Source organism: Phyllobates terribilis, unplaced genomic scaffold, assembly GCF_046119375.1.
Source record: "Phyllobates terribilis strain yellow unplaced genomic scaffold, ASM4611937v1 Scaffold_2316__1_contigs__length_142825, whole genome shotgun sequence".
Lineage (NCBI taxonomy): Eukaryota > Metazoa > Chordata > Amphibia > Anura > Dendrobatidae > Phyllobates > Phyllobates terribilis.
In genome coordinates, this window is record NW_027365074.1 from 104,288 (window position 1) to 119,346 (window position 15,059).

A 15,059-nucleotide genomic window follows, 5' to 3' on the forward strand; every position below is an offset into this window, starting at 1 on the left:
GCTGCTGGGGATTGATCTGCTCGTTTGCATCTCATTCACTTGGTGACGACATGGCTCCCTCTGCTCTTCTGCAGGTGTCGGGACTAGCGCCCCAACATGCTGGATTTGCAGCGAACCAAAGGCATGCTTTGGAGCACACGAGGCAACGCCGTGTTCCAGGGAGAGCGCGAGCGGCCGAAAGCCTCCTCCTGCGCAGGCACGCTCAAGGGTGGCCACTTGCAGCGTCCCCATCTCGCGGCCGGAGCTGGAGTTGTGAGTGGCCCGCCGGTGCACAGCTGTCTGCCGTTCGGTCGGTCGACCCGAAGCAGCTGCTGGGCCTGCCCTTGAGCCTCCTCCACCGTGCGTCCTCCTGGCCGCAGCTGAGTGAGTCACGACAGGGTGCCAGCAGAGGGTGGCAGCTGCAGAGCTCTAGCTGCCTGCCTGTTCCCGGCCGCAGCGACGTAGTGCTTGGGAGCAGCCGCCCCTATATGCAAATGATCAGGCTGCTGCTGCTGTGCATCTTGGACGGTTTTCCGCTTGAGCTCGGCCTGCCCTCTGGGGGACGGACGGGGCGTCAGCTGCGCCTTGAGCGCCCGGCGTCACCCACTCGGGGAGCGTCCGTGCAGGCGCCGCCGGGCCACACCACCCCTTACTTTTGGTGCACGAGACTCCGCGATGCTGGGGGGCTGCGCCAGAGGGGCGCTCGTCGGCCCGGCGGGCTCCAACTCATACTTACCTGGCAGGGGAGATACCATGATCACTAAGGTGGTTCTCCCAGGGTGAGGCTCATCCATTGCACTCCGGGTGTGCTGACCCCTGCGATTTCCCCAAATGCGGGAAACTCGACTGCATAATTTGTGGTAGTGGGGGACTGCGTTCGCGCTTTCCCCTGATTTCCTCCAGTCAATGACAGAACAGTGCTTTGGGAATGATGAGAAGCTCGGAGAGGTGGACGTGGCCTTTGGCTCCCCCTTGTGGGCCTACGCCGCCACCTTCTCCCTGCCCTGGCTAAGAAGGGACGAGTTGCTTGCTTCTTTGTTGGCTTGGGGCCTTTTGCCTTTGCTTTGTGCTTTGTTTGTTGGACTTGGCGCCCCCTGCCTGCTGCTGGGGATTGATCTGCTCGTTTGCATCTCATTCACTTGGTGACGACATGGCTCCCTCTGCTCTTCTGCAGGTGTCGGGACTAGCGCCCCAACATGCTGGATTTGCAGCGAACCAAAGGCATGCTTTGGAGCACACGAGGCAACGCCGTGTTCCAGGGAGAGCGCGAGCGGCCGAAAGCCTCCTCCTGCGCAGGCACGCTCAAGGGTGGCCACTTGCAGCGTCCCCATCTCGCGGCCGGAGCTGGAGTTGTGAGTGGCCCGCCGGTGCACAGCTGTCTGCCGTTCGGTCGGTCGACCCGAAGCAGCTGCTGGGCCTGCCCTTGAGCCTCCTCCACCGTGCGTCCTCCTGGCCGCAGCTGAGTGAGTCACGACAGGGTGCCAGCAGAGGGTGGCAGCTGCAGAGCTCTAGCTGCCTGCCTGTTCCCGGCCGCAGCGACGTAGTGCTTGGGAGCAGCCGCCCCTATATGCAAATGATCAGGCTGCTGCTGCTGTGCATCTTGGACGGTTTTCCGCTTGAGCTCGGCCTGCCCTCTGGGGGACGGACGGGGCGTCAGCTGCGCCTTGAGCGCCCGGCGTCACCCACTCGGGGAGCGTCCGTGCAGGCGCCGCCGGGCCACACCACCCCTTACTTTTGGTGCACGAGACTCCGCGATGCTGGGGGGCTGCGCCAGAGGGGCGCTCGTCGGCCCGGCGGGCTCCAACTCATACTTACCTGGCAGGGGAGATACCATGATCACTAAGGTGGTTCTCCCAGGGTGAGGCTCATCCATTGCACTCCGGGTGTGCTGACCCCTGCGATTTCCCCAAATGCGGGAAACTCGACTGCATAATTTGTGGTAGTGGGGGACTGCGTTCGCGCTTTCCCCTGATTTCCTCCAGTCAATGACAGAACAGTGCTTTGGGAATGATGAGAAGCTCGGAGAGGTGGACGTGGCCTTTGGCTCCCCCTTGTGGGCCTACGCCGCCACCTTCTCCCTGCCCTGGCTAAGAAGGGACGAGTTGCTTGCTTCTTTGTTGGCTTGGGGCCTTTTGCCTTTGCTTTGTGCTTTGTTTGTTGGACTTGGCGCCCCCTGCCTGCTGCTGGGGATTGATCTGCTCGTTTGCATCTCATTCACTTGGTGACGACATGGCTCCCTCTGCTCTTCTGCAGGTGTCGGGACTAGCGCCCCAACATGCTGGATTTGCAGCGAACCAAAGGCATGCTTTGGAGCACACGAGGCAACGCCGTGTTCCAGGGAGAGCGCGAGCGGCCGAAAGCCTCCTCCTGCGCAGGCACGCTCAAGGGTGGCCACTTGCAGCGTCCCCATCTCGCGGCCGGAGCTGGAGTTGTGAGTGGCCCGCCGGTGCACAGCTGTCTGCCGTTCGGTCGGTCGACCCGAAGCAGCTGCTGGGCCTGCCCTTGAGCCTCCTCCACCGTGCGTCCTCCTGGCCGCAGCTGAGTGAGTCACGACAGGGTGCCAGCAGAGGGTGGCAGCTGCAGAGCTCTAGCTGCCTGCCTGTTCCCGGCCGCAGCGACGTAGTGCTTGGGAGCAGCCGCCCCTATATGCAAATGATCAGGCTGCTGCTGCTGTGCATCTTGGACGGTTTTCCGCTTGAGCTCGGCCTGCCCTCTGGGGGACGGACGGGGCGTCAGCTGCGCCTTGAGCGCCCGGCGTCACCCACTCGGGGAGCGTCCGTGCAGGCGCCGCCGGGCCACACCACCCCTTACTTTTGGTGCACGAGACTCCGCGATGCTGGGGGGCTGCGCCAGAGGGGCGCTCGTCGGCCCGGCGGGCTCCAACTCATACTTACCTGGCAGGGGAGATACCATGATCACTAAGGTGGTTCTCCCAGGGTGAGGCTCATCCATTGCACTCCGGGTGTGCTGACCCCTGCGATTTCCCCAAATGCGGGAAACTCGACTGCATAATTTGTGGTAGTGGGGGACTGCGTTCGCGCTTTCCCCTGATTTCCTCCAGTCAATGACAGAACAGTGCTTTGGGAATGATGAGAAGCTCGGAGAGGTGGACGTGGCCTTTGGCTCCCCCTTGTGGGCCTACGCCGCCACCTTCTCCCTGCCCTGGCTAAGAAGGGACGAGTTGCTTGCTTCTTTGTTGGCTTGGGGCCTTTTGCCTTTGCTTTGTGCTTTGTTTGTTGGACTTGGCGCCCCCTGCCTGCTGCTGGGGATTGATCTGCTCGTTTGCATCTCATTCACTTGGTGACGACATGGCTCCCTCTGCTCTTCTGCAGGTGTCGGGACTAGCGCCCCAACATGCTGGATTTGCAGCGAACCAAAGGCATGCTTTGGAGCACACGAGGCAACGCCGTGTTCCAGGGAGAGCGCGAGCGGCCGAAAGCCTCCTCCTGCGCAGGCACGCTCAAGGGTGGCCACTTGCAGCGTCCCCATCTCGCGGCCGGAGCTGGAGTTGTGAGTGGCCCGCCGGTGCACAGCTGTCTGCCGTTCGGTCGGTCGACCCGAAGCAGCTGCTGGGCCTGCCCTTGAGCCTCCTCCACCGTGCGTCCTCCTGGCCGCAGCTGAGTGAGTCACGACAGGGTGCCAGCAGAGGGTGGCAGCTGCAGAGCTCTAGCTGCCTGCCTGTTCCCGGCCGCAGCGACGTAGTGCTTGGGAGCAGCCGCCCCTATATGCAAATGATCAGGCTGCTGCTGCTGTGCATCTTGGACGGTTTTCCGCTTGAGCTCGGCCTGCCCTCTGGGGGACGGACGGGGCGTCAGCTGCGCCTTGAGCGCCCGGCGTCACCCACTCGGGGAGCGTCCGTGCAGGCGCCGCCGGGCCACACCACCCCTTACTTTTGGTGCACGAGACTCCGCGATGCTGGGGGGCTGCGCCAGAGGGGCGCTCGTCGGCCCGGCGGGCTCCAACTCATACTTACCTGGCAGGGGAGATACCATGATCACTAAGGTGGTTCTCCCAGGGTGAGGCTCATCCATTGCACTCCGGGTGTGCTGACCCCTGCGATTTCCCCAAATGCGGGAAACTCGACTGCATAATTTGTGGTAGTGGGGGACTGCGTTCGCGCTTTCCCCTGATTTCCTCCAGTCAATGACAGAACAGTGCTTTGGGAATGATGAGAAGCTCGGAGAGGTGGACGTGGCCTTTGGCTCCCCCTTGTGGGCCTACGCCGCCACCTTCTCCCTGCCCTGGCTAAGAAGGGACGAGTTGCTTGCTTCTTTGTTGGCTTGGGGCCTTTTGCCTTTGCTTTGTGCTTTGTTTGTTGGACTTGGCGCCCCCCTGCCTGCTGCTGGGGATTGATCTGCTCGTTTGCATCTCATTCACTTGGTGACGACATGGCTCCCTCTGCTCTTCTGCAGGTGTCGGGACTAGCGCCCCAACATGCTGGATTTGCAGCGAACCAAAGGCATGCTTTGGAGCACACGAGGCAACGCCGTGTTCCAGGGAGAGCGCGAGCGGCCGAAAGCCTCCTCCTGCGCAGGCACGCTCAAGGGTGGCCACTTGCAGCGTCCCCATCTCGCGGCCGGAGCTGGAGTTGTGAGTGGCCCGCCGGTGCACAGCTGTCTGCCGTTCGGTCGGTCGACCCGAAGCAGCTGCTGGGCCTGCCCTTGAGCCTCCTCCACCGTGCGTCCTCCTGGCCGCAGCTGAGTGAGTCACGACAGGGTGCCAGCAGAGGGTGGCAGCTGCAGAGCTCTAGCTGCCTGCCTGTTCCCGGCCGCAGCGACGTAGTGCTTGGGAGCAGCCGCCCCTATATGCAAATGATCAGGCTGCTGCTGCTGTGCATCTTGGACGGTTTTCCGCTTGAGCTCGGCCTGCCCTCTGGGGGACGGACGGGGCGTCAGCTGCGCCTTGAGCGCCCGGCGTCACCCACTCGGGGAGCGTCCGTGCAGGCGCCGCCGGGCCACACCACCCCTTACTTTTGGTGCACGAGACTCCGCGATGCTGGGGGGCTGCGCCAGAGGGGCGCTCGTCGGCCCGGCGGGCTCCAACTCATACTTACCTGGCAGGGGAGATACCATGATCACTAAGGTGGTTCTCCCAGGGTGAGGCTCATCCATTGCACTCCGGGTGTGCTGACCCCTGCGATTTCCCCAAATGCGGGAAACTCGACTGCATAATTTGTGGTAGTGGGGGACTGCGTTCGCGCTTTCCCCTGATTTCCTCCAGTCAATGACAGAACAGTGCTTTGGGAATGATGAGAAGCTCGGAGAGGTGGACGTGGCCTTTGGCTCCCCCTTGTGGGCCTACGCCGCCACCTTCTCCCTGCCCTGGCTAAGAAGGGACGAGTTGCTTGCTTCTTTGTTGGCTTGGGGCCTTTTGCCTTTGCTTTGTGCTTTGTTTGTTGGACTTGGCGCCCCCTGCCTGCTGCTGGGGATTGATCTGCTCGTTTGCATCTCATTCACTTGGTGACGACATGGCTCCCTCTGCTCTTCTGCAGGTGTCGGGACTAGCGCCCCAACATGCTGGATTTGCAGCGAACCAAAGGCATGCTTTGGAGCACACGAGGCAACGCCGTGTTCCAGGGAGAGCGCGAGCGGCCGAAAGCCTCCTCCTGCGCAGGCACGCTCAAGGGTGGCCACTTGCAGCGTCCCCATCTCGCGGCCGGAGCTGGAGTTGTGAGTGGCCCGCCGGTGCACAGCTGTCTGCCGTTCGGTCGGTCGACCCGAAGCAGCTGCTGGGCCTGCCCTTGAGCCTCCTCCACCGTGCGTCCTCCTGGCCGCAGCTGAGTGAGTCACGACAGGGTGCCAGCAGAGGGTGGCAGCTGCAGAGCTCTAGCTGCCTGCCTGTTCCCGGCCGCAGCGACGTAGTGCTTGGGAGCAGCCGCCCCTATATGCAAATGATCAGGCTGCTGCTGCTGTGCATCTTGGACGGTTTTCCGCTTGAGCTCGGCCTGCCCTCTGGGGGACGGACGGGGCGTCAGCTGCGCCTTGAGCGCCCGGCGTCACCCACTCGGGGAGCGTCCGTGCAGGCGCCGCCGGGCCACACCACCCCTTACTTTTGGTGCACGAGACTCCGCGATGCTGGGGGGCTGCGCCAGAGGGGCGCTCGTCGGCCCGGCGGGCTCCAACTCATACTTACCTGGCAGGGGAGATACCATGATCACTAAGGTGGTTCTCCCAGGGTGAGGCTCATCCATTGCACTCCGGGTGTGCTGACCCCTGCGATTTCCCCAAATGCGGGAAACTCGACTGCATAATTTGTGGTAGTGGGGGACTGCGTTCGCGCTTTCCCCTGATTTCCTCCAGTCAATGACAGAACAGTGCTTTGGGAATGATGAGAAGCTCGGAGAGGTGGACGTGGCCTTTGGCTCCCCCTTGTGGGCCTACGCCGCCACCTTCTCCCTGCCCTGGCTAAGAAGGGACGAGTTGCTTGCTTCTTTGTTGGCTTGGGGCCTTTTGCCTTTGCTTTGTGCTTTGTTTGTTGGACTTGGCGCCCCCCTGCCTGCTGCTGGGGATTGATCTGCTCGTTTGCATCTCATTCACTTGGTGACGACATGGCTCCCTCTGCTCTTCTGCAGGTGTCGGGACTAGCGCCCCAACATGCTGGATTTGCAGCGAACCAAAGGCATGCTTTGGAGCACACGAGGCAACGCCGTGTTCCAGGGAGAGCGCGAGCGGCCGAAAGCCTCCTCCTGCGCAGGCACGCTCAAGGGTGGCCACTTGCAGCGTCCCCATCTCGCGGCCGGAGCTGGAGTTGTGAGTGGCCCGCCGGTGCACAGCTGTCTGCCGTTCGGTCGGTCGACCCGAAGCAGCTGCTGGGCCTGCCCTTGAGCCTCCTCCACCGTGCGTCCTCCTGGCCGCAGCTGAGTGAGTCACGACAGGGTGCCAGCAGAGGGTGGCAGCTGCAGAGCTCTAGCTGCCTGCCTGTTCCCGGCCGCAGCGACGTAGTGCTTGGGAGCAGCCGCCCCTATATGCAAATGATCAGGCTGCTGCTGCTGTGCATCTTGGACGGTTTTCCGCTTGAGCTCGGCCTGCCCTCTGGGGGACGGACGGGGCGTCAGCTGCGCCTTGAGCGCCCGGCGTCACCCACTCGGGGAGCGTCCGTGCAGGCGCCGCCGGGCCACACCACCCCTTACTTTTGGTGCACGAGACTCCGCGATGCTGGGGGGCTGCGCCAGAGGGGCGCTCGTCGGCCCGGCGGGCTCCAACTCATACTTACCTGGCAGGGGAGATACCATGATCACTAAGGTGGTTCTCCCAGGGTGAGGCTCATCCATTGCACTCCGGGTGTGCTGACCCCTGCGATTTCCCCAAATGCGGGAAACTCGACTGCATAATTTGTGGTAGTGGGGGACTGCGTTCGCGCTTTCCCCTGATTTCCTCCAGTCAATGACAGAACAGTGCTTTGGGAATGATGAGAAGCTCGGAGAGGTGGACGTGGCCTTTGGCTCCCCCTTGTGGGCCTACGCCGCCACCTTCTCCCTGCCCTGGCTAAGAAGGGACGAGTTGCTTGCTTCTTTGTTGGCTTGGGGCCTTTTGCCTTTGCTTTGTGCTTTGTTTGTTGGACTTGGCGCCCCCTGCCTGCTGCTGGGGATTGATCTGCTCGTTTGCATCTCATTCACTTGGTGACGACATGGCTCCCTCTGCTCTTCTGCAGGTGTCGGGACTAGCGCCCCAACATGCTGGATTTGCAGCGAACCAAAGGCATGCTTTGGAGCACACGAGGCAACGCCGTGTTCCAGGGAGAGCGCGAGCGGCCGAAAGCCTCCTCCTGCGCAGGCACGCTCAAGGGTGGCCACTTGCAGCGTCCCCATCTCGCGGCCGGAGCTGGAGTTGTGAGTGGCCCGCCGGTGCACAGCTGTCTGCCGTTCGGTCGGTCGACCCGAAGCAGCTGCTGGGCCTGCCCTTGAGCCTCCTCCACCGTGCGTCCTCCTGGCCGCAGCTGAGTGAGTCACGACAGGGTGCCAGCAGAGGGTGGCAGCTGCAGAGCTCTAGCTGCCTGCCTGTTCCCGGCCGCAGCGACGTAGTGCTTGGGAGCAGCCGCCCCTATATGCAAATGATCAGGCTGCTGCTGCTGTGCATCTTGGACGGTTTTCCGCTTGAGCTCGGCCTGCCCTCTGGGGGACGGACGGGGCGTCAGCTGCGCCTTGAGCGCCCGGCGTCACCCACTCGGGGAGCGTCCGTGCAGGCGCCGCCGGGCCACACCACCCCTTACTTTTGGTGCACGAGACTCCGCGATGCTGGGGGGCTGCGCCAGAGGGGCGCTCGTCGGCCCGGCGGGCTCCAACTCATACTTACCTGGCAGGGGAGATACCATGATCACTAAGGTGGTTCTCCCAGGGTGAGGCTCATCCATTGCACTCCGGGTGTGCTGACCCCTGCGATTTCCCCAAATGCGGGAAACTCGACTGCATAATTTGTGGTAGTGGGGGACTGCGTTCGCGCTTTCCCCTGATTTCCTCCAGTCAATGACAGAACAGTGCTTTGGGAATGATGAGAAGCTCGGAGAGGTGGACGTGGCCTTTGGCTCCCCCTTGTGGGCCTACGCCGCCACCTTCTCCCTGCCCTGGCTAAGAAGGGACGAGTTGCTTGCTTCTTTGTTGGCTTGGGGCCTTTTGCCTTTGCTTTGTGCTTTGTTTGTTGGACTTGGCGCCCCCTGCCTGCTGCTGGGGATTGATCTGCTCGTTTGCATCTCATTCACTTGGTGACGACATGGCTCCCTCTGCTCTTCTGCAGGTGTCGGGACTAGCGCCCCAACATGCTGGATTTGCAGCGAACCAAAGGCATGCTTTGGAGCACACGAGGCAACGCCGTGTTCCAGGGAGAGCGCGAGCGGCCGAAAGCCTCCTCCTGCGCAGGCACGCTCAAGGGTGGCCACTTGCAGCGTCCCCATCTCGCGGCCGGAGCTGGAGTTGTGAGTGGCCCGCCGGTGCACAGCTGTCTGCCGTTCGGTCGGTCGACCCGAAGCAGCTGCTGGGCCTGCCCTTGAGCCTCCTCCACCGTGCGTCCTCCTGGCCGCAGCTGAGTGAGTCACGACAGGGTGCCAGCAGAGGGTGGCAGCTGCAGAGCTCTAGCTGCCTGCCTGTTCCCGGCCGCAGCGACGTAGTGCTTGGGAGCAGCCGCCCCTATATGCAAATGATCAGGCTGCTGCTGCTGTGCATCTTGGACGGTTTTCCGCTTGAGCTCGGCCTGCCCTCTGGGGGACGGACGGGGCGTCAGCTGCGCCTTGAGCGCCCGGCGTCACCCACTCGGGGAGCGTCCGTGCAGGCGCCGCCGGGCCACACCACCCCTTACTTTTGGTGCACGAGACTCCGCGATGCTGGGGGGCTGCGCCAGAGGGGCGCTCGTCAGCCCGGCGGGCTCCAACTCATACTTACCTGGCAGGGGAGATACCATGATCACTAAGGTGGTTCTCCCAGGGTGAGGCTCATCCATTGCACTCCGGGTGTGCTGACCCCTGCGATTTCCCCAAATGCGGGAAACTCGACTGCATAATTTGTGGTAGTGGGGGACTGCGTTCGCGCTTTCCCCTGATTTCCTCCAGTCAATGACAGAACAGTGCTTTGGGAATGATGAGAAGCTCGGAGAGGTGGACGTGGCCTTTGGCTCCCCCTTGTGGGCCTACGCCGCCACCTTCTCCCTGCCCTGGCTAAGAAGGGACGAGTTGCTTGCTTCTTTGTTGGCTTGGGGCCTTTTGCCTTTGCTTTGTGCTTTGTTTGTTGGACTTGGCGCCCCCTGCCTGCTGCTGGGGATTGATCTGCTCGTTTGCATCTCATTCACTTGGTGACGACATGGCTCCCTCTGCTCTTCTGCAGGTGTCGGGACTAGCGCCCCAACATGCTGGATTTGCAGCGAACCAAAGGCATGCTTTGGAGCACACGAGGCAACGCCGTGTTCCAGGGAGAGCGCGAGCGGCCGAAAGCCTCCTCCTGCGCAGGCACGGCACGCTCAAGGGTGGCCACTTGCAGCGTCCCCATCTCGCGGCCGGAGCTGGAGTTGTGAGTGGCCCGCCGGTGCACAGCTGTCTGCCGTTCGGTCGGTCGACCCGAAGCAGCTGCTGGGGCCTGCCTTGAGCCTCCTCCACCGTGCGTCCTCCTGGCCGCAGCTGAGTGAGTCACGACAGGGTGCCAGCAAGAGGGTGGCAGCTGCAGAGCTCTAGCTGCCTGCCTGTTCCCGGCCGCAGCGACGTAGTGCTTGGGAGCAGCCGCCCCTAAATGCAAATGATCAGGCTGCTGCTGCTGTGCATCTTGGACGGTTTTCGCTTGAGCCCGGCCTGCCCTCTGGGGACGGACGGGCGTCAGCTGCGCCTTGAGCGCCCCGGCTCACCACTCGGGGAGCGTCCGTGCAGGCGCCGCCGGGCCACACCACCCCTTACTTTGGTGCACGAGACTCCGCGTGCTGGGGGGCTGCGCCAGAGGGGCGCTCGTCGGCCCGGCGGGCTCCGACTCATACTTACCTGGCAGGGGAGATACCATGATCACTAAGGTGGTTCTCCCAGGGTGAGGCTCATCCATTGCACTCTGGTGTGCTGACCCCTGCGATTTCCCCAAATGCGGGGAAACTCGACTGCATAATTTGTGGTAGGGGGGACTGCGTTCGCGCTTTCCCCTGATTTCCTCCAGTCAATGACAGAACAGTGCTTTGGGAATGATGAGAAGCTCGGAGAGGTGGACGTGGCCTTGGCTCCCCCTGTGGCTACGCCGCCACCTTCTCCCTGCCCTGGGCTAAGAAGGGACGAGTTGCTTGCTTCTTTTTTGGCTTGGGGCCTTTTGCCTTTGCTTTGTGCTTTGTTTGTTGGACTGGCGCCCCCTGCCTGCTGCTGGGGATTGATCTGCTAGTTTGCATCTCATTCACTTGGTGACGACATGGCTCCCTCTGCTCTTCTGCAGGTGTCGGGACTAGCGCCCCAACATGCTGGATTGCAGCGAACCAAAGCATGCTTTGGAGCACACGAGCAACGCCGTGTTCCAGGGAGAGCGAGAGCGCCCGAAAGCCTCCTCCTGGCGCAGGCACGCTCAAGGGTGGCCACTTGCAGCGTCCCCATCTCGCGGCCGGAGCTGGAGTTGTGAGTGGCCCGCCGGTGCACAGCTGTCTGCCGTTCGGTCGGTCGACCCGAAGCAGCTGCTGGGCCTGCCCTTGAGCCTCCTCCACCGTGCGTCCTCCTGGCCGCAGCTGAGTGAGTCACAGACAGGGTGCCCAGCAGAGGGTGGCAGCTGCAGAGCTCTAGCTGCCTGCCTGTTCCCGGCCGCAGCGACGTAGTGCTTGGGAGCAGCCACCCCTATATGCAAATGATCAGGCTGCTGCTGCTGTGCATCTTGGACGGTTTTCCGCTTGAGCTCCGGCCTGCCCTCTGGGGGACGGACGGGCGTCAGCTGCGCCTTGAGCGCCCGGCGTCACCCACTCGGGGAGCGTCCTGCAGGCGCCGCCGGGCCACACCACCCCTTACTTTTGGTGCACGAGACTCCGCGATGCTGGGGGCTGCGCCAGAGGGGCGCTCGTCGGCCCGGCGGGCTCCAACTCATACTTACCTGGGCAGGGGAGATACCATGATCACTAAGGTGGTTCTCCCAGGGTGAGGCTCATCCATTGCACTCCGGGTGTGCTGACCCCTGCATTTCCCCAAATGCGGGAAACTCGACTGCATAATTGTGGTAGTGGGGGACTGCGTTCGCGCTTTCCCCTGATTCCTCCAGTCAATGACAGAACAGTGCTTTGGGATGATGAGAAGCTCGGAGAGGTGGACGTGGCCTTTGGCTCCCCCTTGTGGGCCTACGCCGCCACCTCTCCCTGCCCTGGCTAAGAAGGGACGAGTTGCTTGCTCTCTTGTTGGCTTGGGGCCTTTTGCCTTTGCTTTGTGCCTTTGTTTGTTGGAACTTGGCGCCCCCTGCCTGCTGCTGGGGATTGATCTGCTCGTTTGCATCTCATTCACTTGGTGACGACATGGCTCCCTCTGCTATTCTGCAGGTGTCGGGACTAGCGCCCCAACATGCTGGATTAGCAGCGAACCAAAGGCATGCTTTGGAGCACACGAGGCAACGCCGTGTTCCAGGGAGAGAGCGAGAGCGGCCGAAAGCCTCCTCCTGCGCAGGCACGCTCAAGGGTGGCCACTTGCAGCGTCCCCATCTCGCGGCCGGAGCTGGAGTTGTGAGTGGCCCGCCGGTGCACAGCTGTCTGCCGTTCGGTCGGTCGACCCGAAGCCAGCTGCTGGGCCTGCCCTTGAGCCTCCTCCACCGTGCGTCCTCCTGGCCGCAGCTGAGTGAGTCACGACAGGGTGCCAGCAGAGGGTGGCAGCTGCAGAGCTCTAGCTGCCTGCCTGTTCCCGGCCGCAGCGACGTAGTGCTTGGGAGCAGCCGCCCCTATATGCAAATGATCAGGCTGCTGCTGCTGTGCATCTTGGACGGTTTTCCGCTTGAGCTCGGCTGCCCTCTGGGGACGACGGGGCGTCAGCTGCGCCTTGAGCGCCCGGCGTCACCCACTCGGAGCGTCCGTGGCAGGCGCCGCCGGGCCACACCACCCCTTACTTTTGGTGCACGAGACTCCGCGATGCTGGGGGGCTGCGCCAGAGGGGCGCTCGTCGGCCCGGCGGGCTCCAACTCATACTTACCTGGCAGGGGAGATCCATGATCACTAAGGTGGTTCTCCCAGGGTGAGGCTCATCCATTTGCACTCCGGGTGTGCTGACCCCTGCGATTTCCCCAAATGCGGGAAACTCGACTGCATAATTTGTGGTAGTGGGGGACTGCGTTCGCGCTTTCCCCTGATTTCCTCCAGTCAATGACAGAACAGTGCTTTGGAATGATGAGAAGCTCGGAGAGGTGGACGTGGCCTTTGGCTCCCCCTTGTGGGCCTACGCCGCCACCTTCTCCCTGCCCTGGCTAAGAAGGGACGAGTTGCTTGCTTCTTTGTTGGCTTGGGGCCTTTTGCCTTTGCTTTGTGCTTTGTTTGTTGGACTTGGCGCCCCCTGCCTGCTGCTGGGGAATTGATCTGCTCGTTTGCATCTCATTCACTTGGTGACGACATGGCTCCCTCTGCTCTTCTGCAGGTGTCGGGACTAGCGCCCCAAACATGCTGGATTTGCAGCGAACCAAAGGCATGCTTTGGAGCACACGAGGCAACGCCGTGTTCCAGGGAGAGCGCGAGCGCCGAAAGCCTCCTCCTGCGCAGGCACGCTCAAGGGTGGGCCACTTGCAGCGTCCCCATCTCGCGGCCGGAGCTGGAGTTGTGAGTGGCCCGCCGGTGCACAGCTGTCTGCCGTTCGGTCGGTCGACCCGAAGCAGCTGCTGGGCCTGCCCTTGAGCCCTCCTCCACCGTGCGTCCTCCTGGCCGCAGCTGAGTGAGTCACGACAGGGTGCCAGCAGAGGGTGGCAGCTGCAGAGCTCTAGCTGCCTGCCTGTTCCCGGCCGCAGCGACGTAGTGCTTGGGAGCAGCCGCCCCCTATATGCAAATGATCAGGCTGCTGCTGCTGTGCATCTTGGACGGTTTTCCGCTTGAGCTCGGCCTGCCTCTGGGGGACGGACGGGGCGTCAGCTGCGCCTTGAGCGCCCGGCGTCACCCACTCGGGGAGCGTCCGTGCAGGCGCCGCCGGGCCACACCACCCCTTACTTTTGGTGCACGAGACTCCGCGATGCTGGGGGGCTGCGCCAGAGGGGCGCTCGTCGGCCCGGCGGGCTCCAGACTCATACTTACCTGGCAGGGGAGATACCATGATCACTAAGGTGGTTCTCCCAGGGTGAGGCTCATCCATTGCACTCCGGGTGTGCTGACCCCTGCGATTTCCCCAAATGCGGGAAACTCGACTGCATAATTTGTGGTAGTGGGGGACTGCGTTCGCGCTTTCCCCTGATTTCCTCCAGTCAATGACAGAACAGTGCTTTGGGAATGATGAGAAGCTCGGAGAGGTGGACGTGGCCTTTGGCTCCCCCTTGTGGGCCTACGCCGCCACCTTCTCCCTGCCCTGGCTAAGAAGGGACGAGTTGCTTGCTTCTTTGTTGGCTTGGGGCCTTTTGCCTTTGCTTTGTGCTTTGTTTGTTGGACTTGGCGCCCCTGCCTGCTGCTGGGGATTGATCTGCTCGTTTGCATCTCATTCACTTGTGACGACATGGCTCCCTCTGCTCTTCTGCAGGTGTCGGGACTAGCGCCCCAACATGCTGGATTTGCAGCGAACCAAAGGCATGCTTTGGAGCACACGAGGCAACGCCGTGTTCCAGGGAGAGCGCGAGCGGCCGAAAGCCCTCCTCCTGCGCAGGCACGCTCAAGGGTGGCCACTTGCAGCGTCCCCATCTCGCGGCCGGAGCTGGAGTTGTGAGTGGCCCGCCGGTGCACAGCTGTCTGCCGTTCGGTCGGTCGACCCGAAGCAGCTGCTGGGCCTGCCCTTGAGCCTCCTCCACCGTGCGTCCTCCTGGCCGCAGCTGAGTGAGTCACGACAGGGTGCCAGCAGAGGGTGGCAGCTGCAGAGCTCTAGCTGCCTGCCTGTTCCCGGCCGCAGCGACGTAGTGCTTGGGAGCAGCCGCCCCTATATGCAAATGATCAGGCTGCTGCTGCTGTGCATCTTGGACGGTTTTCCGCTTGAGCTCGGCCTGCCCTCTGGGGGACGGACCGGGGCGTCAGCTGCGCCTTGAGCGCCCGGCGTCACCCACTCGGGGAGCGTCCGTGCAGGCGCCGCCGGGCCACACCACCCCTTACTTTTGGTGCACGAGACTCCGCGATGCTGGGGGGCTGCGCCAGAGGGGCGCTCGTCGGCCCGGCGGGCTCCGACTCATACTTACCTGGCAGGGGAGATACCATGATCACTAAGGTGGTTCTCCCAGGGTGAGGCTCATCCATTGCACTCCGGGTGTGCTGACCCCTGCGATTTCCCCAAATGCGGGAAACTCGACTGCATAATTTGTGGTAGTGGGGGACTGCGTTCGCGCTTTCCCCTGATTTCCTCCAGTCAATGACAGAACAGTGCTTTGGGAATGATGAGAAGCTCGGAGAGGTGGACGTGGCCTTTGGCTCCCCCTTGTGGGCCTACGCCGCCACCTTCTCCCTGCCCTGGCTAAGAAGGGACGAGTTGCTTGCTTCTTTGTTGGCTTGGGCCTTTTGCCT

The 15,059-nt window shown here is 62.7% G+C and overlaps 14 non-coding genes across 14 annotated transcripts; all 14 read left to right on the forward strand.

Annotated features, from left to right (window-relative positions):
* Positions 1 to 707: 707 nt before the first annotated feature.
* LOC141245957 (U1 spliceosomal RNA) lies at positions 708 to 871 on the forward strand. The gene has a single exon (XR_012309598.1). It is a non-coding gene; the product is annotated as a U1 spliceosomal RNA (small nuclear RNA).
* A 915-nt stretch (positions 872 to 1,786) lies between these two features.
* On the forward strand, positions 1,787 to 1,950 carry LOC141245958 (U1 spliceosomal RNA). Its single transcript, XR_012309599.1, has one exon. It is a non-coding gene; the product is annotated as a U1 spliceosomal RNA (small nuclear RNA).
* Positions 1,951 to 2,865: 915 nt separating this feature from the next.
* LOC141245959 (U1 spliceosomal RNA) lies at positions 2,866 to 3,029 on the forward strand. The gene has a single exon (XR_012309600.1). It is a non-coding gene; the product is annotated as a U1 spliceosomal RNA (small nuclear RNA).
* A 915-nt stretch (positions 3,030 to 3,944) lies between these two features.
* LOC141245961 (U1 spliceosomal RNA) lies at positions 3,945 to 4,108 on the forward strand. Its single transcript, XR_012309602.1, has one exon. It is a non-coding gene; the product is annotated as a U1 spliceosomal RNA (small nuclear RNA).
* Positions 4,109 to 5,024: 916 nt separating this feature from the next.
* On the forward strand, positions 5,025 to 5,188 carry LOC141245962 (U1 spliceosomal RNA). Its single transcript, XR_012309603.1, has one exon. It is a non-coding gene; the product is annotated as a U1 spliceosomal RNA (small nuclear RNA).
* Positions 5,189 to 6,103: 915 nt separating this feature from the next.
* LOC141245963 (U1 spliceosomal RNA) lies at positions 6,104 to 6,267 on the forward strand. Its single transcript, XR_012309604.1, has one exon. It is a non-coding gene; the product is annotated as a U1 spliceosomal RNA (small nuclear RNA).
* Positions 6,268 to 7,183: 916 nt separating this feature from the next.
* On the forward strand, positions 7,184 to 7,347 carry LOC141245964 (U1 spliceosomal RNA). Its single transcript, XR_012309605.1, has one exon. It is a non-coding gene; the product is annotated as a U1 spliceosomal RNA (small nuclear RNA).
* A 915-nt stretch (positions 7,348 to 8,262) lies between these two features.
* Positions 8,263 to 8,426, forward strand: LOC141245965 (U1 spliceosomal RNA). Its single transcript, XR_012309606.1, has one exon. It is a non-coding gene; the product is annotated as a U1 spliceosomal RNA (small nuclear RNA).
* Positions 8,427 to 9,341: 915 nt separating this feature from the next.
* LOC141245966 (U1 spliceosomal RNA) lies at positions 9,342 to 9,505 on the forward strand. The gene has a single exon (XR_012309607.1). It is a non-coding gene; the product is annotated as a U1 spliceosomal RNA (small nuclear RNA).
* A 915-nt stretch (positions 9,506 to 10,420) lies between these two features.
* LOC141245998 (U1 spliceosomal RNA) lies at positions 10,421 to 10,583 on the forward strand. The gene has a single exon (XR_012309638.1). It is a non-coding gene; the product is annotated as a U1 spliceosomal RNA (small nuclear RNA).
* A 909-nt stretch (positions 10,584 to 11,492) lies between these two features.
* Positions 11,493 to 11,655, forward strand: LOC141246000 (U1 spliceosomal RNA). The gene has a single exon (XR_012309640.1). It is a non-coding gene; the product is annotated as a U1 spliceosomal RNA (small nuclear RNA).
* A 913-nt stretch (positions 11,656 to 12,568) lies between these two features.
* Positions 12,569 to 12,732, forward strand: LOC141245999 (U1 spliceosomal RNA). The gene has a single exon (XR_012309639.1). It is a non-coding gene; the product is annotated as a U1 spliceosomal RNA (small nuclear RNA).
* Positions 12,733 to 13,650: 918 nt separating this feature from the next.
* On the forward strand, positions 13,651 to 13,814 carry LOC141245968 (U1 spliceosomal RNA). The gene has a single exon (XR_012309608.1). It is a non-coding gene; the product is annotated as a U1 spliceosomal RNA (small nuclear RNA).
* A 915-nt stretch (positions 13,815 to 14,729) lies between these two features.
* Positions 14,730 to 14,893, forward strand: LOC141245969 (U1 spliceosomal RNA). Its single transcript, XR_012309609.1, has one exon. It is a non-coding gene; the product is annotated as a U1 spliceosomal RNA (small nuclear RNA).
* The last annotated feature ends 166 nt before the right edge of the window (positions 14,894 to 15,059 follow it).